The sequence below is a fragment of the Oncorhynchus mykiss genome, chromosome 10, assembly GCF_013265735.2.
Source record: "Oncorhynchus mykiss isolate Arlee chromosome 10, USDA_OmykA_1.1, whole genome shotgun sequence".
Lineage (NCBI taxonomy): Eukaryota > Metazoa > Chordata > Actinopteri > Salmoniformes > Salmonidae > Oncorhynchus > Oncorhynchus mykiss.
This window is the reverse complement of record NC_048574.1, coordinates 41,140,590-41,167,786: the sequence shown is the minus strand read 5'-3', so window position 1 is coordinate 41,167,786 and position 27,197 is coordinate 41,140,590. Positions and strand designations below refer to the sequence as shown.

General features: G+C 45.3%; 1 protein-coding gene across 4 annotated transcripts in view; it reads right to left on the bottom strand.

Moving 5' to 3' along the window:
• The window catches only part of LOC110533888 (roundabout homolog 1), a 210,398-nt gene that overhangs the window by 72,342 nt on the left and 110,859 nt on the right, over positions 1-27,197 (bottom strand). The window contains exon 1 of one of the 4 annotated variants that reach the window (XM_021618471.2): positions 10,152-10,315. The exons of the other annotated variants lie outside the window; for them this stretch is intronic. The gene's annotated coding sequence lies outside the window, so the exon portion shown is untranslated. Of the gene's footprint in view, positions 1-10,151; positions 10,316-27,197 lie in introns of those variants that run through there. 4 annotated transcript variants of the gene reach the window in all.

Sequence of the window (27,197 nt, the reverse complement as noted above, 5' to 3'; positions counted from 1 at the left end):
TCAATGTTTGATTTCAACATGGCTGCCTGACTGACTGACGTGTCCCAGCTGTTGCTGCTAGCCGCTAGCCTCGAGGTGTTGCTCCTCCTGGTCGCCAGGGAGATAGATGAGTGTGTGTCATCTGCCTGCCACAGGAATGAATGGAGACATAAGTGTTGTGTTGAGAAAACCTGCCATATCATTACTTCCTATCTGGATGGAGAGCAGGCAGCCCCATCGACTATGTCCAATTGTCCATATACTGTACACCTGGCCTGGCGCCATCATAATGCACCTCAGTGACCTTTCATCACAGAGAGGGGTTATTTGGACCTTCCAGACAGATCCTGTGTTGAGAGTGCTGATTATTGATCTGGTCATTGGAAGACTGAACTAAAATGATGTCCTGTATATCAGTGGAAACAGACGTATTGATAGCATTTAAAGGTCAAGGGAGATGGGATGTTGACCATGGAAAGATGAGTGTATAGGCCAAAGGTTCATCCGTTTTGGGTGTGAGTTGGTACACATTAATGTCTGGCTGGAGAAACCCACCCCGCAAAGTTGCAGTTAGCCCCGCCCCTTCCGTAAAAAAATAAAAAATGCCTCAGACACTCACAAAGTACCGATCGCTGTCCATGGATCGCTGTCCATGGTTCTGAAATTGCGACGTCTACACGGCTGCCTATCAGATTGTGTAGTGCTAGTGCTTATAGCTTTGCTTTAATGGGATGCATGTTTATTTTTATTTGGTCGTCATTTTCTCAGTTTAAGCCTAACATTTATGTTTCACAAAGCTATAGGCGTACGATGTCGCAATGCTGTCTGGCGGAAATTAATGCATTTACAGTTATCAAAGTGGGAAATTCAAACATTGCAGATTGTAAAAAATGTTTTCGATGCAACAGCATACTAATCAGTGGCCAACAGATTTTGGAATATACAACTGTCCTGTAGGCCTATAGCTTACCTAAGGTGTCCTCACTCTCTCTCTTGGATAGAAAGATTGTGCTGCATAAACCTAGTCTATTAACGCCAAATAATACAATCAGTCCATCGGGGCTATACGTCTCAGCACTTGTTTGCTTACCAGTGTTCACAGAAGGGGGGACGGTCTCATGAGCCTCGCTGGATCTCTGGCAGTCATCAGCTTGGTTTCTGGGAAAGGAGGAGGACGAGAAGGAAGTCCGGCACTCTCACTAGAGGAACTGTCACTTTTCTCAAGGGGAGGAGGAAGAGGAGGAGCAAGGCCAGTGTCATGGCCGGGCCAGACAGCGAGAGCTCTGTCAGGACTGGCAGGCTGCTAGTGGTAGCTGCTGCATATGTAGGCCTACCAGCTTCCAACTGGTGTTTTGTCAGTTGAGGACGAGCTGGTAGCTTTGTTTCGGTAATTTGAGCTTGATCAGATATGGCTTTTCTTGCTGTGTTTTGTGCACCGTTTGGTCTTGTCTTTTGGTTAAACATCTTGAACAACACATTCACTTTGGAACTTGATAGCCAATTAGGCGAGGAGCTGAGGTGCGCTGCCACCAGTGCCTCTGAGAAATAGGCGAATTAGATGCATGAGTCTGTCTGACTCGCCTACTACCATGTAGATTGGACAACACAAACACTTTGCCTACTACATGTGGAAATTAAAAAGGAGGGTTACTGTCAACATGTTTATTTTCCATTATGCCAGTGGTGAGGACGGGACTTGAGATAGTCTGCTCCCTCTATTCAGGGTTAGTCCTGAACCTGGGCTATGCAGCTGCTGTAGCTGTGGGTGTGTGTGTGTGTGTGTGTGTGTGTGTGTGTGTGTGTGTGTGTGTGTGTGCGTGCGTGCGTGCGTGCGTGCGTGTGTGTGTGTGTGAGTGTATGTGTGTGAGTGTGTGCGTGCGTGCGTGTGTATGTGTGTGTGTGTGTGCGTGCGTGCGTGTGTATGTGTGTGTGTGTGTGTGTGTGTGTGTGTGTGTGCTTGAGAATGAGGAAATTGATGGGGGCTGGTTTAAGTTTTTAACTGGTGATGGTGGAAAATTAGAGCAACACAGATTGGCAGCATCTGTCCAAACCACACACACACACACACACACACACACACACACACACACACACACACACACACACACACACACACACACACACACACACACACACACACACACACACACACACACACACACACACACACTCTCTCCCTGGTGTTTTCCTGTCTCTTACTTCAATCCCCTTTTCTCTCTGCTTCTCCCCTCGACTCCCATCCCCCAACTCTCTCAACTCCTCCTCCCCCATATTCTTTTCTTCTTTTTACTCCTCTCTGTTGCAACCCTTCTCTCTAACGTCTCTCCCATTCTACATTTCCTCTGATGGCTTTGCCTTTCTTTTCTCTCTCTCCCCTGCTCGCGGTGCGGTCTCCGTTCCATCCCCCTCTCTCTGTATCCCTCTCTCCTCATTTCTCCAGTGTCTCAGGAATGCCTGTCTAAACCTCGCGGCCGCTCTCTGTGGCTTCTCCTCTGTCTCAGCTTTTCCCTCCAATGTAAAAACAGCTTCAGCTCATTATCAACACAAGACAAGCGTAAGGAAGAAGGCACAGACGAGACAGATGGTTCTAGTCTATATATAAATCACCCCAACGGCCTGCCACAACCTCCTTATACGACGCCTAGTTAGGAGAATCACATCAAGTCCATTTACACAGAAATGAGTGTGGTGAGGTTGAGGACATTACTGCCGTCTTCGTCGTTACAAATTAACTAAGAGTGAAGCTGCGGCTTTCAGAACCCAGGCGACAAACGAATGACAAAACCATCTGCTATACGACAGCCAAGAAGCCAGCTAGGGCAAAGGCATGGATCACTATACATCAGCTCCATAAACGTCTCCTTAAAATCCACTTAGCTAAATCACAACCAGAGGGAGAGAGACAATCACATAAAATCAGGTTAACGTGAGCTGCTGTAAATATCCACTACCAGGCTTCACAGTCACAATGTCCCAGTAGACTGCTGATGGTGCCCCTGCTTTATGTGGTATCTGGTCTCTTGGTTATATAAGACGTGCAAGTCCCCCACCAACTGTATGCAAAGCCATTAGCTGTAGATCCGTTGGCTGGAATCCCAGCCTATCAAGTTCAAGAGAGTCTCGCTTGCCAAATATAATACACTATAGTGAGAGAGGGAAAGTTGTGGCAGTTGTTCAACACTGAAACACACGTTTCAACGTTCAAGGGTAGATGAATGTTCTCTTGCTTCCCATCCCACACGCCGAAGACATCTCTCAATTCATACACATCTCCCAAACACCGCCAACTTCCTCTACCTTTCCCATTCTATACTGTTACTGGCCTCTGGCCCTGTAAACCCAGAGACGGGCAAACACTAACTCATCCCAAACACCTCCGACCTCCTATTAAGAGGTCAGGAAAAGAACGCTGTGGCAATCAAACTGAAACTCCCAATCAGAGTGTATTTGCAGTAACGTGGGTCTGGAAGACCTCGTTTCCACTCTCCCTATTCATCATCATTAAAAGGGCCATCTGAACACGTTAATTAGTGTGCAGAAGACACTCATGCAAAGGACCAGGAAAACAGCATGAGTGCACACACACAAACACACACCCTGCTTATACAAACAGAAGAGCAGCCGTCCCTGCGGCGGTGTCCTCTGCTGGGGTATGATAGTGATGTGTGTGTGTGTGTGGGGAGGGGGGGGCTGATGGGGCTGATAGGGGCTTAGGTTGGCACGCTGACAGAGCCTTACTGGCTCAGGTAGCCCACAGCTCAGCCAGCCCTTGGCAGTGACAAATGGACCCAATTTCCATTTATTTATCTATCTGTGGAGTGGAGGGAGCAACGCAGCCAGGCCTGGCCAACAATAAATCCTCATCCCGTTAACCCTCTCCCAATAAACACAAACATCAGGCCCTCAACCTGCAGGCGCATGGACTAATCACACATATACACAGACACACACAAACACACAAGCGCACAAAAAGAGACACACAAACGCATACACGCACACAAAAATCATTGACATTGCATTCAAACACACTATTCATTCAACATATATCATCATCACTTACATGCACACATGCCAGGATAGCTGTATGGAGAGAAAGGACAAACTCCCTGGCACACATAAACACACAGAGCGAGCAGTGTGAGGCTAAGGCCACCCCCTTTAATATGATCATTTGTTTCTGCTGTCATGCCGGAAAAGGCCTGAGTGAGCCAGCAATGAGGAATGATGGGGTGGGAGAGGGGTGGAGGGAGAACACATATATACCATTTAGATCTGAGACGGGTGAAGGAAACGGCTGAGTGAACAACCCACTTCTGGGGTAGGAGAGAGAGAGAGAGAGAGAGAGAGAGAGAGAGAGAGAGAGAGAGAGAGAGAGAGAGAGAGAGAGAGAGAGAGAGAGAGAGAGAGAGAAAGGGAGAGAGAAAGAGAGAAAGGGAGAGAAAGAGAGAGAAAGAGAGAGAGAGAGAGAGAGAGAGAGAGAGAGAAAGAGAGAGAAAGAGAGAGAGATCAAGAGAGAGAAAGAGAGAGAGAGAGAGAGAGAGAAAGAGAGAGAGAGAGAGAGAGAGAGAGAGAGAGAGAGAGAAAGGGAGAGAGAAAAAGGGAGAGAGAGAGAGAGAAAAAAAGGGAGAGAGAGAGAGAGAGAAAAAGAGAGAGAGAGAGAGAGAGAGAGAGAGAGAGAGAAAGAGACAATGGGGTGAGGGAGCGAGAGACACGAGCAGCCTGGCATTCTGTTTCAATTACAGCAACATGCAAACAGGGCAGGCCAGCCTCATGGAACTAGCCTTCTCCTCCCCTCCCCTCTCTTCACATGACAAAGGGGCCTCCCCTGTCAGCCTGTCACACACACACACACACACACACACACACACAGGCCCCCTGAGCGGCCAAACAGGGCCACAGAAATGAAGAGCATCTATATTCAATCTGAGAGTCTCCCTCTCCTGATATACCGCATGGCTTTTGTCTCATGGTTTGTCAATCCTCTGCATGCAGACTAGAGCTGTCCTGCTGAATAAACCAGCTGTTGGTCAGGCTTTGTGTCATTCCACTGTGTCATTGCAAAACTACCAGTAATTTACCAAAGTTACCCGAATCTTTGGTAATTTTCATCATTAACAGGTCATCTATGGTAATCTATGGTAACTTTGGTCATTTATACTTGAATAACTTAAAAATATATATATATTCATACAGTATTCACTAAGTTGATGGTGTATATTTAGGATAATGTTTTAAAGCTTTGTCATTGTATTTTTTATTTATGATTTGATAATTTTATATACAGTACCTTCAGAAAGTAATCACACACCCCTGGACTTTTTTGACATTTTGTTGTGTTACAAAGTAGGATTAGAATGAATGAAATTGTCTTTTTTTTTTTTTGTCAACGATCTAAAATAAATACTCTGTAATGTCAAAGTGGAAGAAACATTCTAATATTTGAAAAACATGTATGAAAAATAAAACACTAACATATCTTGATTTGATAAGTATTCATCCCCCTGAGTTAACACATGTTAGAATCACCTTCGGCAGCAATTACAGCTGTAAATCTTTCTGGATGCGTCTCTAAGAGATTTCCACACCTGGATTGCGCAACATCTGCCCATTATTATTTTCAACATTCTTAAAGCTCTATCAAATTGGGTGTTGATCATTGCTAAACAACCATTTCAGGTTTTGCCACACATTTTAGTCAAAACTGTAACTCGGCCACTCAGGAACATTCACTGTCTTCTTGGGAAGCGACTCCAGTGTAGATTTGTCCTCGTGTTTTAGGTTATTGTCCTGCTGAAAGCTAAATTCATCACCTAATGTCTAGTGGAAACCAGGTTTTCCTCTTGGATTTTGCCTGTGCTTAGCACTATTCCATTTCTTTTTCATCCTGAAGCATACCAATTACATGATTCAGCCACCATTATGCTTGAAAACATGGAGAGTGGTACTCAGTAATGTGTTGTATTGGATTTGCCCTAAACATAACACTTTGTATTCAGGACAAAAAGTGAATTGCTTTGACCATTTTCTTGCAGTATTACTTTAGTGCCTTGTTGGATACATGATATGGAATATTTTGATTCTCTACAGGCTTCCTTCTTTTCACTCTGTCATTTAGGTTAGTATTGTTGAGTAACTACAATGTTGTTGATCCATCCTCAGTTTTCTCCGATCACAACTATTAAACTCTGTAACTGTTTTCAAGTCACCATTGGCCTCATGGTGAAATCCCTAAGCGGTTTCGTTCCTCTCAAACAACTGAGTTAGGAAGAATGCCTGTTATCTTTATAGTGACTGGGTGGATTGATACACCATTCAAAGTATAGTTAATAACTTCACCAAGGGAAATTCAATGTCTTATTGCCAACGGGTTGGGTTAGTTGACAACATCACAAAAATGATGTGCCTACTTCAATGGGGCAGAAGTCCGTAAATTATTATGATTCTGGATGGCCAGATCGTTACCAACAATGACAAGAAACTGCCATGTGGGTAATCACAAGTGACTCGTTTCAGCTAGATTCAGATTGTTCTTGATACCTTGTCTTTTTTTTTTAGGTGTTTTGACTGATTTCATGTCAATGCTAATATGGCAAAAAATTCACTAGCTAGCAAACCAACAACTGTAACGATGTATTTGATAGACAACAAGTGGTCATTGTGCACATTTATTTGTGTTTCAATAAACATTGGAGACTAAATATAGTTGACATGTTGTCACCAGTCTAAGCCAACCCTGTCTGTTTGGCCCCATAGTTGCGCCTGTGTCGGTTGTGTTTCTAAGCAACCCGTCTATTTAGGTGCCCTACAATGCAAAGCATTGGAAAACCTCCCTGGTCTTTGTGGTTGAATCTGTGTTTGAAATTCAGTGCTCAACTGAGGGGTCTTACAGATAATTGTATGTATGTGGTACAGAGATGAGGTAGTCATTCAAAAACCATGGTAAATACTATTATCGCACATAGTCCATGCAACTTATTATGTGACTTGTTAAGAATTGTTTTACTCCTGAACTTATTTAGGCTTTTCACAACAAAGAGGTTGAGTACTTATTGACTAAAGACATTCCGGCTTTTCCATTTTTTATTAATTTGTAAACATTTCGAAAAACATAATTCCACTTTCACATCATGTGGTATTGTGTGTAGACCAGTGACAAATGCAGGCTGTAACACAACAACATGTGGAAAAAGTCAAGGGGTGTGAATACTTTCTGAAGGCACTGTAGTTTACATGTGATAAGACCACACAGAGGGCCAGAGATGAAGTTACCAAAATTCTGGTAGTTTACTGGTAACTTCTAAAATGACCAGTGATAGACCGTCCCTTTGCAACACTAGTGCAAACACACACAGCAGGGGCAATGTAAATACCCCATCAGTGTGAATACCCCCTCAGTGTGAATACCCCCTCAGTGACAGTGTAAATACCCCCTCAGTGACAGTGTAAATACCCCCTCAGTGTGAATAACCCCTCAGTGATAGTATGAATACCCCCTCAGTGTGAATACCACCTCAGTGACAGTGTAAATACCCCCTCAGTGTGAATACCCCCTCAGTGACAGTGTGAATACCCCCTCAGTGTGAATACCCCCTCAGTGACAGTGTGAATACCCCTTCAGTGTGAATACCCCCTCAGTGTAAACACCCCCTCAGTGACAATGTGAATACCCCCTCAGTGTGAATACACCCTCAGTGTGTAACCATCTGACTTGCTTGGTCCATTCTTTCACACTATCATGCATACAGCCCACTACACACACAGATACTACACAGAACCCCCGTCCTGTCCCCTGGTCTGTTACCTTACAAACATACGCACACCAATCTGTGTCTGACTCTGTGCCAGGCAATCAGTGGGCTGGTGGATTTAATTAGCCCTGTGACCATACATATGGAAATGTGCTCCGACTGCGTCCCAGCAAGACAGACACACACACACACACACAAATCAAAGCTTGTCACCTCACCATCCGCTCAATGTTCGACACTCCCCAGGGTGGCACATACACACACACACACACACACACACACACACACACACACACACACACACACACACACACACACACACACCCACAGTGAGGACGCAGTGGGAGACTCTCCAGCTTAATGATTTTGTCTGATCAGGTGATTTGTATGTAGCACATGTAACTGGTTTTGAAAAGCAGCGGAATGAAAAGATCACGCTTGACTGGCTGCTCCAGGGCTGTGACGCCCAGCTGTGGTGCTGGGGTGGAGAGGAACAGATTTGGGAGGGGAGTGAGGTGGGAGGGTGGGCGGGCGGGGGAAAGGGGCTCAGGGAGAGAGGACTACTTGATCAATAGCTCTGCAGATTAAATGTGAACGCCGCTCTCGTGATCACTGGGTCCACAGACGACCCACTCGCTCCGAAAATCAAAGCTTTGTCAAAAAGCGATTTCCGTGGTCAGGAGGGCTCTTCGTCATCATTACAGCAGCACATTGGAGCGGCTGGCCTGGTCAGGAAGTAGAATCACATCACACCTTTCATCTGGGATCAGCCACTAACCTCTAACCACTGACTCATCCTCTGGTTGGAGAACAGGCCTATTCTCTCCCTCTCTCTCTCTCTCTCTCAAGCCATCAGTAATATGTTACAGGTGCCCTGGTCAGAGAGACCCACCACCCCTGCACGGTTCTTAACCAGAATTGGCTGATTTAATTTCCAGCTGCATAAATACTGAATAATGTATATAAATGTTAGATTGGTAAAGTGGGCTGGGATAAGGGCCACTCACTCAGCTAAGCTCTATGAATAATGGAATAATACACTGTGAATTATGGATAGATAACGTATATTAGCTCACTCTCATCGCTCCAGCTGTCCTGCGCCTCACGGAACAACCCGCAGCGTTTCCAGATCCAGATAGAGAGGGATGAGAAGGAGAGGGAGGGTTGTTGCGTGATAGGGAAACCATTTCCCATAGAGCCAGATCATGGGGCCCGGTTGGGGCAAATGGAAAAGTGTCCTTGGAGCCCGTGGGAGAGTGTTCAGACGTGTCTATCACTGTAGACAGAGAGCCATTGAGCTGCTAGGCCCTGTTGAGTGGAGAGTGGCGTGCTATGAGAGCGATATCCCAGACATCCCAGCAGCAACATGCAGGATCCACTTTGAGTCTGTCCAGCACTGATGACATCATCTCCAGCATCTGCGCGTGTGTGTGTGTGTGTGTGTGTGTGTGCGTGCGTGTGTGCGTGCGCGTGCGTGTGTGTGTTTTTTCCATGCTGTTCAAGGGTTTCTACATTCACAGACCCAGTCTTCCTTTAGCTAATGAATCACTTCTAGAGAACACACTCATACAGTGTGTGCAGTGTGTGCTGTCAAAAGCATGGAGACAACAGTGCATCTAACACACGACACCAGGGAAACCAATTAATTTGGACACCTGCTGGCAGGACATTGAAATTAAGTTAACAAATTGGAAATTGGAAAATCGCTGGCTGGCAGAGCCTGTGCATAGTGAATTGTTGAATGGTCCAGTCATATGAATACGAAAGTCAGTAATGGCATTCATTGACGCGCGCTTGCTAACATGCATGAGCTGTTAAGCTACGTACTCCCGAGCATGTCGCTGTGTTGAGGGAGCGTGGTGGATTGACAGGGGAGGTCTGGGGAACACAGAGAGTGTGTGTACTGTAAATAGTTCACACACACTCCCTGCTGTGTGCTCACAGAGCTGTGTGTGAAACTCCAAATGCCTCACCTCTCCCACCCTGAACCAATCAGACACTAGGGCCAATCAGACACACACACACACACACACACACACACACGCCCAGGCATCAGGAAAATCAGATGTGCCAATGATGACTTGTGTCTAAGAGATGGTACCACGTTCAGTCTTACAGTGTGATGCTGTGAAAGGGGTGTGGAGGCAACATTAAAAAGATGCATCTTTTTCCCATCACTTCACACACCTCCAACTGCCCATCCCCAGCCCCCAGAGGGACAGACTCATGGAAGTAATGGGAAAATGAATAGTCATTGTCAACAAAATGTCTTCACAAGACCAATTATCTCAATCAATTAAACAATTTAACCCTCAAGAGTGAAATTATACTTAAAAGGATTAGCATAGGTTTCGCGGTTGACTAAATATATGCTGTGTGTATATATATATATTATTAAGGTGCTCTTTTTAAATGTGTACATACCCACGAGCAACTGGCCAATGCATTCCCATGGTATCTATCTCTGCAAGACAAACAAAACGATATTTAAATACATCTAATCCAATAGAGCAGTGGAACTGGGAGGCTTTGTGGAGAAACAGCAGAGCCGGAAGGCTAATCAAACAGATAAGGTTTCACTCATATCTGGTAACAGGTGAATACTCTCCTCTCCTCTCCTCTCCTCTCCTCTCCTCTCCTCTCCTCTCCTCTCCTCTCCTCTCCTCTCCTCTCCTCTCCTCTCCTCTCCTCTCCTCTCCTCTCCTCTCCTCTCCCCCATAGCGATGTGATGGGGGTAGCGGTATCCACTGTATTACCAAACCTCTGGAGATGGCTGCCCCTCTCAACATGCAGCTGAGCTGGAGGAGGTAAACACACACACACACAGCCAGGGTTGGTCTTTGGGGAGAGGACCCTGCCTCAGGTCTGGCTGATATAATCAATAACAACAGAACAGTGGAAGGTGAGAAGAGAAGCTGCATACCAAGAGGACAAGAGGAAAGACTCGCAGTATAGCAAGAGGAAGACAAAGGATTGAGGGGGAAACAGAGAAGGAAAGGCCATTACTGCCAGAACAATTTCTATATATATATATATATTGTCTGTATATTACCAGTGCTGGAAAAAGTACCCAATTTTCATACTTGAGTAAAAGTAAAGATACCTTAAAAGAAAATGACTCAAGTAAAAGTGAAAGTCACCCAGTAAAATACTACTTGAGTAAAAGTCTAAAACTATTTGGTTTTAAATGTACTGAAGTATCTAAAGTAAAAGTATAAATATATTAAGCAAACCAGATAACATGATTTTCTTGTTTTCTTTTCATTTATGGATAGCCGGGGGCACAGTTGCACTCAGACATCATTTACAAAAAAAGCATGTGTGTTTAGTGAGTCCGCCAGATCAGAGGCAGTAGGGATGACCAGGGATGTTCTCTTGATAAGTGTGTGAATTAGACAATTTTCCTGTTCTGCTAAGCATTCAAAATGTAACGAGTACTTTTGGGTGTCAGGGAAAATGTAAGGAGTAAAAAGTGCATTATTTTCTTTAGGAATGTAGTGGAGTAAAAGTAAAAGTAGTCAAAAAATATAAATAGTCAAATACAGATACCAAAAACGTTTTTCTTGAAGTACTTTACACCACTGTATATTACAAAGGTATGTTGTAATGTATGTGAGTGGTCAGCATGAAGTACAGTAGCTCCCCTCTCATAGGTGGACTGCCTTTCCATGTGAACCTTATAGAGCTGGATGTGAGCAGTCTGAACAAAAGCATTTACTCTACAGCATGGAGTTCAACCTCGGGTAACAGAGCCAGATGAAAGCACAGCAGTAGCACACGAACCTCCTGAACTGATGGCGTCCTCCTAGCCTCAGTGAAGACCAAGTCTAATGAAATTAGAGCAGGTCATAAGACATTAACACAACTCTGTGTTTCAGCTCCATGGTAACAGTATGGTCTCTTTAATCCCTGAGACCAGCCACTCGATGGGAAGGAAGGAAGCTCCTTAAAGGGATAACACAACAACATATGCTATAGCTAGCTGAGAGTGCTGGAGTCAACAGGAAGTGTGGTGTAGAAGAGAGAGAGAGAGGGAGGGGGTGAGACTCCCATGGGGCAGGCAGGTCCCCCTATCCCTGACGTCAGAATCAGCCCCCCCCCCCACACACACACACACACACACCACCACCCAAAAGACCCAGCTGTCCAGCGGCACATTCATCTTCAGCTTCCCACACACATGAATACTATAGGCCTACATCCCAATTATTTATACAAAAACATCCTATAGCAAACCTACATTTCACCTTTGTCCAGATCAGAGAGTGGATATGAGACCGGCAACACACTAGCAGCAGCCACTAAGGCAGAGGACCCAGGTGTCCCCCACAGGTGAGAGCATCGTACCCATCCGATTGTGACATCAGACTGTCACTGTTTCCATATCAGACTCGCTATCAATCTACACCCCCTCTGTCAGGTCTGACAACAGACACAGGACGCATAGCTAGGGTCTTTGGGATGTAAAGGGAATACAACCGTCCATCTGTCAGTGTGGAGACAGCCACAGAGATGTGGCTAGGTGGTGTGTGGAGAGTCGCTGTGAAGAGAAGACAGTAATTGGACACAGTGAGGTGTGATGGAGGGGCTTTATTTAAAGAGTTGTCTGCTGATGGACTATGTTGGACTGGGCTGTACTGTGAGGCGCTCTCCAGCGCTGTCTGCTTTCTACAGACACTGTGACAGGGACTACAGCTCTGTCTGTGGGACTTCAGTTAATGATCTCCACTACTGCCCCTCCAGAAAAACACCCTCTTTCACACTCGTAAAATGCAAGCAAAAGGACAAAAACAGAATACAGCAAGATTGTCTTTTGTGTGTGCCTATGTGTGCCGGTGTGTTTGAGTGTATGTGTGTGTTTGGTCTCAGCAAGGTCCTGGACACCGAGTTAATGAGGGGATTAGTTTATTGGCCTACAGCTAGGAGACTCCCTCAACACCAGCCCTCACATCAGCCAGCCGCCACATCAGCCAGCCCCCACACCAGCCCCCTCAACTCTCTGCAGCATGTATTCCAAGCATGCACAGAAGGATCCTGACACTACCCCTGCATCCCCCCACCCCCTAACATCTCCCCGTGCCGTCTCTGTTGGGGAAATGTATTGACTGCTGTCACAGAAGATGCCACCGTAACATCGCACCGTAACTTAAAATGAAGACTAACCTGAATGGCTATTTCTCTGACTTCCACACAGGCTTATCCTGGGAACGTGGCTATCTGGAGGTTGTTTTTGTACATGTCTAATGACCCGTAGGTCAGACAGGGTATTGTGGCTGTTGATTGTCTGGAATGAGCCACAAGGGCAACAGGTGATGACTGTTGATAGTGTTTACATGAGGGACTGATATAACACAGACACGTCAACACACACATTCCCTCTGCACTGGAGATTATACTGACTGGGACAATGAGCATGCCTCGATTCCCAGATAAGTGTTGAGGAGAGAGAGAGAGAGAGAGAGAGAGAGAGAGAGAGAGAGAGAGAGAGAGAGAGAGAGAGAGAGAGAGAGAGAGAGAGAGAGAGAGAGAGAGAGAGAGAGAGAGAGAGAGAGAGAGAGAGAGAGAGAGAGAGAGAGAGAGAGAGAGAGAGAAGAGAGAGAGAGAGAGAGAGAGAGAGAGAGAGAGAGAGAGAGAGAGAGAGAGAGAGAGAGAGAGAGAGAGAGAGAGAGAGAGAGAGAGAGAGAGAGAGAGAGAGAGAGAGAGAGAGAGAGAGAGAGAGAGAGAGAGAGAGAGAGAGAGAGAGAGAGAGAGAGAGAGAGAGAATAGAGGAGGCAGCCTGTACAGCCCAGCGGTACCACACTGTGTCCCGTCTCCATCTCTGCATCTCCACTCATCCCTAATGAAGCGAATTAACCTGTGATTAGCAGGCTGGGCTGGGGAGCGGCCCGGATCCATTAGGGAGCCAGCAGGACAATGGAGGGGAGTGAAGTCCCCCGTGCCGTACCAGATTCTATCACATGGTATTATCACCTGCCATTGTGGACACACACAAAACCCATTCACATTGGCAGACTGACCGACAGACAGGCAGACAGACCAACAGACAGGCTGGGCCTCAGCCATGCACAGCTACATGTGGCTACGTTAGGATTGAGCTACAATAAAGCACAGGATAGAATGACTCAGTGATGCTGGGTCTGAATAGAATGGAATAGGTATTGTGCAGTAGGCTGCAGGCAGTGTTTCCCCTTTTAGAGCCGTCCTATTTGCCGAAGAGACAACATTTAGCTGTTCTGTTATGGGGCTAAGATAAACCATTTCCTTTATAAAGCTAATTTGGTACAATTCTTCACATATTGCCATGGGGCTGAGAGAAAATGTGCAGTTTTAAAGCTAATTTGCTGCAATTCTTCACATATTGCCATGGGGCTGAGAGAAAATGTGCAGTTTTAAAGCTAATTTGCTGCAATTCTTCACATATTGCCATGGGGCTGAGAGAAAATGTGCCGTTTTAAAGCTAATTTGCTGCAATTCTTCACATATTGCCATGGGGCTGAGAGAAAATGTGCCGTTTTAAAGCTAATTTGCTGCAATTGTACACATGGCTTTTGCCGTGTTCTTTTATGCTCTCTGGGTGACTTAAACGTTATAACAGTAGGAGTCCCATTCTATGAAATGTTTTGAATGTTAGGCTCTATTTCCTCTACGAAGGACAGTCTGAGAAGACGGGTGGTGAAAGAGAATTATGCTTTTCAATTCACATTACATTCTCTGTGACCGCCAACTAGACATTCTTGGTCCGCAGCTAATATTGACCACAGTAGCTACACTAGCCATTAAGCACAAGATATTCAACAATGACAGAAACTTCTAAACCATATTACACGCTTGAATAATACAACAATTCACAAGCACGTACAGTATGTGCAGACAATTAAAGGGTTTATTTTCTCGTCTGTAGGCTACACTCATTACATTTTAGCTTCAAGACAAAAGCACAGAGTTGCTAACAGCATGTAATGTTAAAAACAAAAATGTGGCCTCCTGGGTGGCGCAGTGGTTAAGGGCACAGCTGTGCCATCAGAGTCCCTGGGTTCGCGCCCAGGCTCTGTCGTAACTGGCCGCGACCGGGGGGTCTGTGGGGCGACACACAATTGGCCTAGCGTTGTCTGGGTTAGGGAGGGCTTGGTCGGTAGGGGTGTCCTTGTCTCATCGTGCACCAGCGACTCCTGTGGCGGGCCGGGCGCAGTGCATGCTAACCAAGGTGGCCAGGTGCATGGTGTTTCCTCCGACACATTGGTGCGGCTGGCTTCCAGGTTGGATGCGTGCTGTGTTAAGAAGCAGTGCGGCTTGGTTGGGTCGTGTATTGGAGGACGCATGACTTTCAACCTTCATCTCTCCTGAGCCTGTACGGGAGTTGTAGTGATGAGACAAGATAGTAGCTACTACAACAATTGGATGCCATGAAGTTGGGGAGAATTTTTTTTTTTAACTTAAAAAAAAAGTGAATTCGCCCACAACAAACTATTTTTTATGGAATGATTTGTTAACGCGCACAATTAGTCTGTGCTTCAGTCTGTAGCCTACTCATAACAACCACAGCTGCAGGTAACTCTGATCCCATCTGGGCCATGTTTTTATGGACTAAATTATAAGCCCATTTATTTTTGAAAATGTGAATGTGGTTTATATTCACACTTCAGGTGGCTTGGCTAAGAAGATCTCTTTAATCCAGAATTATTGACTGGAATGAATCAATCAACACAGTAGTGATGACATACTGTATGAGTATCTTTTTAATTACAGATCCAAAAGCCTACCCGATGCAACCCTGCATACAACCATCTCAGCCCTGTAAATTCTATTGTCCAATCACAGTTGTTGTCTCTGTCTGTGTAAAGGGTTGTCTCCCTTTTTTTTAACCATATGACCTGATTAGAGAAATAATCTGGTCCCATCATAGCCCTTATAGAACCGTTTTTTACAGCTGATTTACTACTATGTACAAATGACCTCAACTAGCCTGGAAAACTACACACTGACTTGGTACCGGTACCCTCTTGTTATTGTTATTTTATTGTATTAATTTTAATTAATGTTTTACTTTCGTTTATTTGTATTGTCTTAACTCTTCTTGAACTGCACTGTTGGTAAAGGGCTTGTAAGTAATCATTTCACAGTAAGGTCTACACTTGTTGTATTGGGCGCATGTGACAAATAAAGTTTGATTTGATTTACGTCATACGCTACAACTAGGGTCCAGAGTTGGTTAGATTAGCCGACAACTAGATCAGGAAAAACTCTGGGACACAGGAAAACATTCCCCTCTCACCACTCTGGTACCTGTGGTGCCGCCTCTGAAATCACCACACAATGTTACAAATGAAAAATATTTCCTATTTGTATGATCCACTTTTGCATGGTTTTAGGTGGTGGGGTAGTTTTACATGGTTCAGTGCAGCTGGCAGCTACTGCAACAATTTCAGAATGTAGCAGCCTGTTACTGCAGTTTCAGAATGTAGCAGGCTGTTACTGCAGTTTCAGAATGTAACAGGCTGTTACTGCAGTTTCAGAATGTAACAGGCTGTTACTGCAGTGTCAGAATGTAACAGCCTGTTACTGCAGTGTCAGAATGTAACAGGCTGTTTGTTACTGCAGTTTCAGAATGTAACAGGCTGTTACTGCAGTTTCAGAATGTAACAGGCTGTTACTGCAGTTTCAGAATGTAACAGGCTGTTACTGCAGTGTCAGAATGTAACAGGCTGTTTGTTACTGCAGTTTCAGAATGTAACAGGCTGTTACTGCAGTGTCAGAATGTAACAGCCTGTTACTGCAGTGTCAGAATGTAACAGGCTGTTACTGCAGTTTCAGAATGTAACAGGCTGTTACTGCAGTTTCGGAATGTAACAGGCTGTTACTGCAGTTTCAGAATGTAACAGGTTGTCACTGCAGTTTCAGAATGTAGCAGGCTGTTACTGCAGTTTCAGAATGTAACAGGCTGTTACTGCAGTTTCAGAATGTAACAGTCTGTTACTGCAGTTTCAGAATGTAACAGGCTGTTACTGCAGTTTCAGAATGTAACAGTCTGTTACTGCAGTTTCAGAATGTAACAGGCTGTTACTGCAACAATTTAAGAATGTAACAGCCTGTTACTGCAGTTTCAGGTAAAAACAATAAAACAAGTCTCAAATATGAGGAAAATGTCTATACATTTAATCTGTTTCAAAAACATTGCTCTGCTATTACCATTTATACAGTAGGAGTGTTGGCTCAACAAGACAATTCTGTTTACACTGCCCTGCTTCAAGGGGGCAACTGTCGGGCTAGCATCGTGTTCTACCTCCAGAGGTAGAGGTCGAGACGTAGCAAGTACACACGTTTACAATGTAGTAATATGTGTTGCCGACAGTATTTTTACACAAATGTAGTAAGTGTGAAGAGGCCCTGAGATTCTCCCCACCTAGTTTTTTATTTGGTGGTTGTTAATTCTCAAAGATGATCTTGTCAATATATAGCTCCATTTTCTTTCCTACATACTTTATATCTGGTTTTAGGCGGTCTGCTGCTGCTAAATGAATATAGGGGAAACACTGGCTGCAGGAAAAGAGAGATTTAATTATGGGCTGGGACACAATGCATCCACTGGAACCCGGAAATCTAACAACAACAAAAAACAGATTAACAACACAGATGAACATGTGCCAGGGGCTTAATTGAAAACGCTTCAATATATGCTTAATTGCTTTGGTCTGACTGTGTTAAAGAGATTGATAACACAGAGATGGCCACAGTGTGACGCGGTGTGTTGTGTTGTGTCTGTCCACCACATCTCTATTCTTCCCATGATAGGGGGCTGACGGCAGCGCCTCGTACCCCTCGCCTGCAGGCCAAACGAGTGCGGCAAATATTTACCCAGAAAATGTCAGGCACACAAAGAGAGGGCGAGAAACCCGGCAGAGATGGAGAGAGAGAGAGAGGGTAGAGTAATAAAGAAAAGTAAATTGGATTTGAATTGGAGTGTGTTGTAGCAAACCTCTGACCCCACCCTCAGCACACACACACACACACACACACACACAAAAACGTCTCTGATAGCAAGCCTCCTGACAGTCGGTGTGCTTTCTTATCTACTGGAAGTCAGACAGACAGACGGACAGACAGACACTAGACAACGGACGGCTCACTCCTCTCAGACATACAAGGTCTCCCATTGGCCCTTTTCATTATTCCCAGGGTCAGAGTGAGTGGCTTCACAATAGTTATGGTATTTCTATTCAACCTCACAATAGCAACAGACTGCCATCGTCTCCCTCTCACAAACAGATACCCTACCCATACACACACACACACACAAACTGTTACAGACACACACACATTTCCACATCATTCCGGGAGCGGCCCTGCCGTTGACAGGACTGTAGAGAGGCTGTCATGCCAGCTGATCCTTTCTCTGTCCTGGGGGGCCTGTGCCCACTGTGTCGCCACGGTAACAGCTCCGGGGCCAGACTGTGTGCCGACAGGACCCCCTCATCTCCAGCTGCAGGGCGGCGGCACAGAGAGCAAAGGTCATAAGCTTTATGTCAATAGGAGTGAGTTAGGCCACTTAAGAGGCGCTAGTAGATTAAGATTCCCTCTAGACACGCTAGTAGAGGATAAGCCCTCTCTGCTCCTCCTGACCCAGCTCTGAGACATTCCACCATAAATACATGACTCTACTTAAGGGCTTGTAAGGAAGCATGTCACGGTAAGGTCTACCTGTTGTATTAGGCGTATGTGACAAATAACATTTGATTTGGTTTGACTCTGATAGCAGGGCTGGGAACTAACACCTCCTCTATGGGCGTCAAGGCAACCGAGGTATCATCATATGGCGGCTCCCTGAAATTGTGCATATTCAGTGGGTTGAGTGTCTTTGCCTGTTTGTGTGAGACAGAGAGAGATAGCGATACAGAGAGAGATAGCGATGCAGAGAGAGATAGCGATGCAGAGAGAGATAGTGATACAGAGAGAGAGAAAGATCAAAAGGAACATAAAATTCGACATCCCAATTAGGATCTGGCAAAAAATACTAGAATCAGTTTTAGAACCAATTGCCCTTTATGGTTCTGAGGTCTGGGGTTCTCTCACCAACCAAGATTTCACCAAATGGTACAAACACCAAATTGAGACTGCATTCAGAATTCTTCAAAATTAAACTTGGTGTACAATGTAAGTTGTACACCATGCAGAGAAAATGCAGAGAAGAATTAGGCCGATACCCACTAATTATCAAAATCCAGAAAATAGCCGTTAAATTCTACAACCACCTAATAGGAAGCGATTCCCAAACCTTCCATAACAAAGCCATCACCTACAGAGAGATGAACCAGGAGAAGATTCCCCTAAGCAAGCTGGTCCTGGGGGGGCACTGTTCACAAACACAAACACACCCCACAGAGCCCCAGGACAGAAACACAATTAGACCCAACCAAATCATGAGAAGAAAAAATATAATTAATTGACACATCAGAAAGAATTCAGAAAAATACTGAGCAAACTAGAATGCTATTTGGCCCTCAACAGAGAGTACACAGTGGCAGAATACCTGACCACTGTGACTGACCCAAACATAAGGAAAGCTTTGACTATGTACAGACTCAGTGAGCATAGCCTTGCTATTGAGAAAGGCCACCGTAAGTAGACCTGGCTCTCAAGAAAAGACAGGCTATGTGCACCCTGCCCACAAAATGAGGTGGAAGCTGAGCTGCACTTCCTAACCTCCTGCCAAATGTATGACAATATTAGAGACACATATTTCCCTCAGATTACACAGACACACAAAGAATTAGAAAACAAATCCAATTTTGATAAACTCCCATATCTACTGGGTGAAATATCACGGTGTGCCATCACAGCAGCAAGATGTGTGACCTGGTACCACAAGAAAAGGGCAACCAGTAAAGAACAAACACTATTGTAAATACAACCCATATTTATGTTTATTTATTTTCCCTTTTGTATATAGGCAAACATGATATTTGAAATGTCTTTATTCTTTTGGAAATGTTGTGTGTGTAATGTTAACTGTTCATTTCTTATTGTTTATTTCACTTCTGTTTATTATCTATATCACTTGCTTTGGCAATGTAAACATATGTTTCCATTGCCAATGAATGCCAATGAATTGAATTGAAAGAGAGAGAGAAAGTGAGAAAGAAAGTGAGAGGGAGAGAGAGAGAATCTTAAATTAATCTTATCATCCCACTCTCTCCCTTTCTCTGGTACTCTCTTTATCTACTGTTTCTCCCAGACGTCCCAAGGCTATTGCACAGGCAAATTATTTAACAAAAGAGCGCAAATGAAAACAGCATGAGACAAGCTGCTGGGAGCAAAGGAAAGAGAGAGAGAGCAGAGAGAGAGGGGGGGGGGTGTAGACAAAGAGAGGTAGGTAGGTAAGGAGGGACTGTGGGGAAAGATAATTAGAGAAGGGGATGTTCAGAGTAACATGACCAACAGCACTGAGACTGATTCCTGCTAATTCCAGCCATGCAAAACACTATATTTACACACACACACACACACACACACACACACACACACACACACCTTCCCTGCATGCCCACGCCCATTGACTCCTCCAGCTCCTGGTGTGTAATGACATGCAGAGAACATGATCTGGATTTTCCTCCTCTCTTTTCTGCTTCCAAAACCAAGCTTTAACATATCATATACAGTCACCTATACATGTATTGGCACCTTTGATTTAAAAAAAATGAGCAATAAAGACTTTTATAAAAATGTAGAATACAAATACTGAGCTACAGTGGGGCAAAAAAAGTATTTAGTCAGCCACCAATTGTGCAAGTTCTCCCACTTAAAAAGATGAGAGAGGCCTGTAATTGTCATCATAGGTACACTTCAACTATGACAGACAAAATTATATATTTTTTCCCAGAAAATCACCTGGAGGCTGAAACTGGGCCGTAAGTGGATCTTCCAGGAAGACAATAACCCCAAGCACACATCACAATCTACCAATAATTGGTTTATTGACCACAACATCAACATTTTGGAATGGCCTAGAACCCCATTGAATTGAATTTAATTGGGCAAAGATGAAGGATATCAAGTATCTGGGAAGTGTATGGAGGAACGGTCTAAGATGACTCCCTATGTGTCTCATTAAACATTTTAGAAAAAGGCTCAGTATCCTTGTATGGGTAGGGCGCACAAAGTATTGAAAACAAGGGTGCCATATTGTAAGATCAAAATTATAATTTACTGTACTCGTTTATTTTTTGTGCACATTATTTTTCCCCCTCATCTCTATCAAGGGTGCCAATCATTGTGGAGGTTACTGTATCGTCTCTCAGAATTCCAATTTAACCTGATGTCAAAGATGCAATCAAGTGTTTGACGAAAATATTTGTCAGATCAGCCCCAAGCAATGAATAAAATCACAGTTGAAAAAGCATATCATAACCACATGCAGATGTGAGAGACATGAAAATCCTCACTGTGAATGTTGGTTTTTCAGGTTTTCTCAACACCGCAGTGTGTTGAGTTGTGTTGTGTGTTCCTGAAGCTCTGCATGGCATGCTGATTGTTCCCTGCTGTGTGTTTATGATAAGAGCAGGATCCTTCTCTGGTATTTTCCTCTCACAAAGAGACTACACACAAAAAAAAAATGTAGCTCTCTGATTCGACCTGAAATCTACTGCTGTCTGCCTGTCTCTCTTTGTCTGTCTGTCTGTCCTACCTCCCCCCCCCCCCCCCCCCCCCCGTGTATGCTCCCTGTCGTCGGAGAGAGGTACAACACACACACAAACACACATTATGCGCACACAGATGCTCACACACACAATCACACATACAAATGCACACACGAACACACACACACACACACGCACAAAGACCTTGAGATAGAGGCAAGGGAGGATTCAAATTTGGGAGGAGCGGCCGTGTTAGGGCTGGAGAAAGAGACAGACTGTGGCTGCTGGGAAAACACAAAGACTGTGAATATGAATTATTACTACTGTCAACACTCTCTCTACCGCGCCCTCTCTCTTTCTCTCTATCCCCTTCTCTTTTCTTTACACACAGACACACGCTCAGACACACACTCTCTCACACACACACACACACACACACACACACACACACACACACACACACACACACAACCCTCTCAGTTTCACCACCACTCCGCTCTCATCTCACTAGGGAGTAGACATCTACCACACCATAAACCATAAAGAAATGTGAACATGTGTGTGTCTGTCTGTGTGTAGGCCTATGCGAGCGTGTGTGTGTGTGTGTCTGAGTGTTTCAGAGAAGTCATCTGAGTATTATAATGGTGATGATTTTAGACCTCTTTGTGCTCTTCCTGGAAGTTGCCATTACCTGGTTGCCAAGGCTTTCAATTAGCAGGCTTGGTGAATCAACAACAACAGCAAGAGTTCCGAACAGAAGCAGCCTTCCTAAACACAACAAAGTGTTCCTATGGGAGGAGATGAAGGGATGCTCCCTCCACACAGCCTGGTAGAGGAGGAGGTGGAGAGAACGGAGAAGAGAGAGAACGCAGAGAGAACTGGCAGCAGTCAGAATGGGTTTGGTAGTGCCTTAGAACTATTCATCTCCACACACACACACACACAATAAAAGAAACAGCAGGAACAAAAGAATGAGGGAATGCTGCCTCTAATTATCCAGCTAGGTTTCCTCTGACAGCCCTCCTTGCTCCCCCTCTTCTCCCTCTCCCCTCTCTCTCTCTCTCCACCCGGCCCACTGTAAGTTATAAATCACTAGTCTACACCCTGTTGGAGGAGATGCCAGAATGTTTGGTCTCAGTGGACTAACATTGGAAACAATATGAAGGAATTGTCCTGTTTTTCCCTCGGCACCAAGGTAACTGCAGCTGCTCTCTTTGTGTGTCTTACAGGAGGTGGGGACATTATAGTATATCTCCAATGAAATGCCTCTCACCTGCCCCCATGCAATACTGTCATAGTTTCCTAATACACACGCCACAGTCTCTATCATGCTCTCCCTCCCTCCCTCTCTTCCTGGGGAAATTCTCTTCAGTGGATTGAAATGTGTTTTAACCCATTCATGGTTTCCTACTTACGCTAACAGAGAGCGGTCTGAGAGTGACAGGCCTGCCCTCTCTCCTGCCACTTCTCCTGACTAGTCCCTTCCTGATCCAGAGAGGTGAGGCTGGAGGCTGACTTAGACAAGACCGCTGTTGGAATTCACCCTACCGCCATCTGCTGCCCTGGCCAATGTACACACAGCTAGGAGCCTAAGAGGTCCGTCATTCTATCCCTCTCCAATCTCTCCATCTGACATCTATCACTCAAAAGCCTGCATGGCTCCGTGGCTCCACTGGGTCCACATGGGATTCCAGCAGGACTTACAATAGATCTGGGACTTATGGGAGATGAAGGGATCTGGACCTCAGTGACCCGTGATCAACACCTGGGACTGGGAGAGACGGGTTACAATATTTCATCCTCTCATGAAGAACGGTGAAAAAACATTTGTTCCTTTGAAGTACTTTGGTTTATTTGAATCGCTCGGACTGTTTAATTGCCGAGTGCTGGCATTAGTTGAGGTTAAGGTGAATGGTGAGGTGCGGAATCGACAAAAGCATACGCCCAAAGCGGCTTTTGAGTCCTTACCATTAGCGGCTCTAGTATAATAGTTCTGCAGCATTAGTGCCTATTGAGTGGCAGCATTCCACTTTCCTAAGCTAACAACACCCACATCAATGACTGTCAAGTAGTGAGGGGATCACTCTCGATGGGCTTGACGGCTTAAAAGTCTTGTTTTTTTCTCTCTCTAAAAAGCTGCAAAGGGAAAACACTGGGTTGAATTCCTCGGTAATGTAGGTGTCTGCCTGGTGTGTGTGGTTTGATATGGCATGGTAAGTATTTAATTGGCCGTCTGGCCTGGATCCCACAAGCGCTTTGATTAACTTAATGACGGCCTGGTAGGTTTGCATTTTAATCACAGACTGATACACACTGGCAGTGCTGCTTCTGCACCACAATGGGAAACACTGAAAGTGTCTCCACTTCACCTCAAAATGCACTGCCTTTTCCATCCTTTTATGACGTGGGGTTGTGATCAGATATTCCGTGCTTGAATCTCCTGCCTGGGTTTACACAGAGATCAACCATGTTAGTGTGCAATAGACGTTAACATGTCATAGTTGAGCCGCTCGGGCAGAGCATCAGGTCTCTGGAACTTCCAACTCTTTTTAAGCAATATTTACAGAGAAAGATAATAGCAAAGAAAGTACATACAGATAATAAATGTGCACAAGGACAAGCACTGACTGCCACCGAGCACATAAAAAGCTCTGGCGGCTGATAGTTGAGTTCATATGGGAATGACCATGACAGAGGGGAGGCCAGATGACCTTTGACCCCCAGGGAGATAGTGTTGACCCTGTCCAGTGATAAGGGGAGTGGTTCACAGTGGGGTGGTGTTGACGGTTGAGTCTGGTGTGTAGGTGAGGGGCCATGCTGTGTGTGGACTAGGGGCAGTGACAGATAGTGGATGGATATGACTAACACCTCAGCAAACACAAGGCCAGGCCATTTCTCTCAGGCTGCCTGACAGACAGCACCACAGCGTGCTTGCCTGGCAGGCTCTTATCTGACCTCCACACCCATAAATCAGGCAGAAACATAAACACCTGATCAAACAGTACCCCCAGCCGCTGGGCCGCCCTGGGAGATGACACGGGGGGGGGGGGGGGGGGGGGGGGGGGGGTAGGATGACCATGCTGAAAGAAACAGAGATAGGTGGATGCTCATAGCATTCCGTCTGACTGAAATTCCTGCATGCCATCCCATCAACCAGGTAAACTAGGTTTAGTTATTTACCCATGCAAACACCAGAGCAGTATCGGTGTGTCAGTAACTCCCACTGTGTTCTCCATATGTTTACTCCAGTAGCGCATTGACAAATCCAGTCAACTTTATTTGGGTTCAGAAATAGCTCATCACATTCACAGCAGGCCCAGTCTGTACACAAGCAGGCTTTCCCCTGTAACAGCCTCTAGTCACACTCCTATGAAACTGTGACTAATCTGGAGCAGGTGAACACACACACACACATACATACACACACAGATGTTCTGCTCTGATTTGTGTGCAGTGCAAAAGCCCACAGCCTGAGTGAATATTGGAGCGTTTGATAGCTGGCTGTATTTGATCAGATTCTGTTTGCCTGCTTGTCTGTGCTTGACTCTCACCCAGTAGACACTCGAAGAACAAAAGGTGCTATCTAGAACCTAAAAGGGTTCCTCGCCTGTCCCCACAGTAGAACCGTTTTGGGTTTCATGTAGAACGTTTTCCACAGAGGGTTTACATGGAAACCAAGTTGGTTCTACCTGAACCCAAAAAGTGTTTTACATGAAACCAAAAAGGGTTCTCCTATGGGGACACGTGAAGTGTAGGCCATGAAGGATACAGAGGGATCCGAGTTTTCCCTCAGTAAATAGAGTCATTTGTGTTTGTTATTTTTCTCTGATGTTTTTGTATGCCATTATTTTACAGCATCATGCAGTAGGTGAACAGAGTGAATTTGCAACAGTGACTATGTTCTTTCCTTTCCTCAGGTCTAATCTGTAGAGCAGGCTCCAGTGGAATGGGGAAGGAGAGACACACCCGGCCCGTATCACTGTGGCTTACAGTGGCTCTTTGTGCTATGGGCCTTCCCAGGCTGGGATACCTTACCTATCAGGACCTCAGGCTCCAGCTTTCTGCCTGCACTGATAACACTGACCAGACCGCTGCCTGCTGCTGCAGCCTGCATCTCTCTCTCTTTGTCCACCCCTCTCTTTCACCCACCTTACCCTCCCTCCCACCCTTCTCTCCCCATATCTGTCTGTCCTTCTCCTGTGAGCTTGTCATGCCATCTCTAGGCGACAGGGTTTTGCTAGCACACTATTCAGGGAAGGAATTAAGGGGGAGGAGAAAGGAGAGAGGAGAGGAAGAGGCGACGACAGTGGGTAGAAAAATTGCAATTTAGCAAAAAAAAAAAAAAAGAAGGGGGACAATGCGTTGGACATAAATAAGGTTTGGTGACAGGAGCAGCGGGTCCAGGATTAAGACTGTCTCAGAGATAACAATTAGAGCTGAATACATTAGCCTCTGTGATGGATCGAGGGGCCACAAGCTGAGAGCCAGGAAGGGATTTTTGCTTCTACCATTCCTTCATTAAATGTGAAAGTAGAGAAGTCTTCTGGGGTTTGTGGACATAAGGAGAACATGCTAAGGGATGGAGGTTTAGCCAGCATTATACATCTGCTAAGGGGGCCCCAGATGCACAGCGCACGGCACGGCCAACCTGTTAAGCCAATCCCATTCTGCCATTCTCACCAGCTGAGAGCAGGAGTCAAGCCAAGTTATTTTGGTGTTAGTTTTCTCGCTATATGTTCGGAAAGGGCTATTGAATGTGACAGTATTTCTATCTCTCAAAGGCACCAGAGAACACACTCTGACACCAATCTGCAAGCATGACACGCATAATGGTTTAGAAGCTACACACACACACACACACACACACACACACACAGAGAGAGAGAGAGCACCAGCCTGGTCTTCTCCTTCCACCCGTTCCCCTGTGGCCTTCCATTCTCTCCTCGTCAGCAATTTATTCTCAGAATTTAGGCACAAAAAACAAGACAAGGGAGAAAAAACACATTCAGCCATACGCATTGAAAGAAGTATGCTCTGTACTCCTAATGTAGTACTCCCCCCCTCCCCCACCACAGTGCTGCTAATTGACTATTCACAAAGCCTGCCCATTTATCATCAGAAGAAGAGAGACACAGCAACAGTAGAGAGGAAGAGGAGGACAGGAAATAGACCATCTAAAAGCATCTCTGCTACTCAGTAGATTCTCCCCCATCACTCTGGGGTTGTGTGTGTGTGTGTGTGTGTGTGTGTGTGTGTGTGTGTGTGTGTGTGTGTGTGTGTGTGTGTGTGTGTGTGTGTGTGTATCTCCATCCTCCCAGAGACCCCACAGCCCATCTCCTGTGCTTCTATATGATATCAGTAGCGCTGGGCAGTGAGCAGTGGGCTATATACCAATCATCTAGAACTGGGAAGATAAACCAAACATGATCAACACGACGAACCAACCATTTACTGAGGACATTTTACTGATATTGTTCATAACGATAAGTTGCCTATACCAGAAAAATGTGAAGTTTGAATGTGAAGATAAATGTGAATGTAGCCGAGGTGTCACATGTGCTCCCTCTCCAGCCTCTAGGTCACCAGGCTGCTCGTTAGGGCACACACCTGTCACCAGTGTTATGTGCATAATGACACTCACCTGGACTCCATCACCTCCTCCATCACCTCCTTGATTATGTCACTCCCTTTGGGTTCTTCCCCAGTCGTCACTGTTCCTGTTTTATGTCGGTGCGCTGTTTGTGTTCCATGTTTGTTTATTACATGTATTCACTCCCTGAACGTGCTTCCTGACTCTCAGGGTACATAGTTACACTAGGTAATAATAAAAGTAAAATAA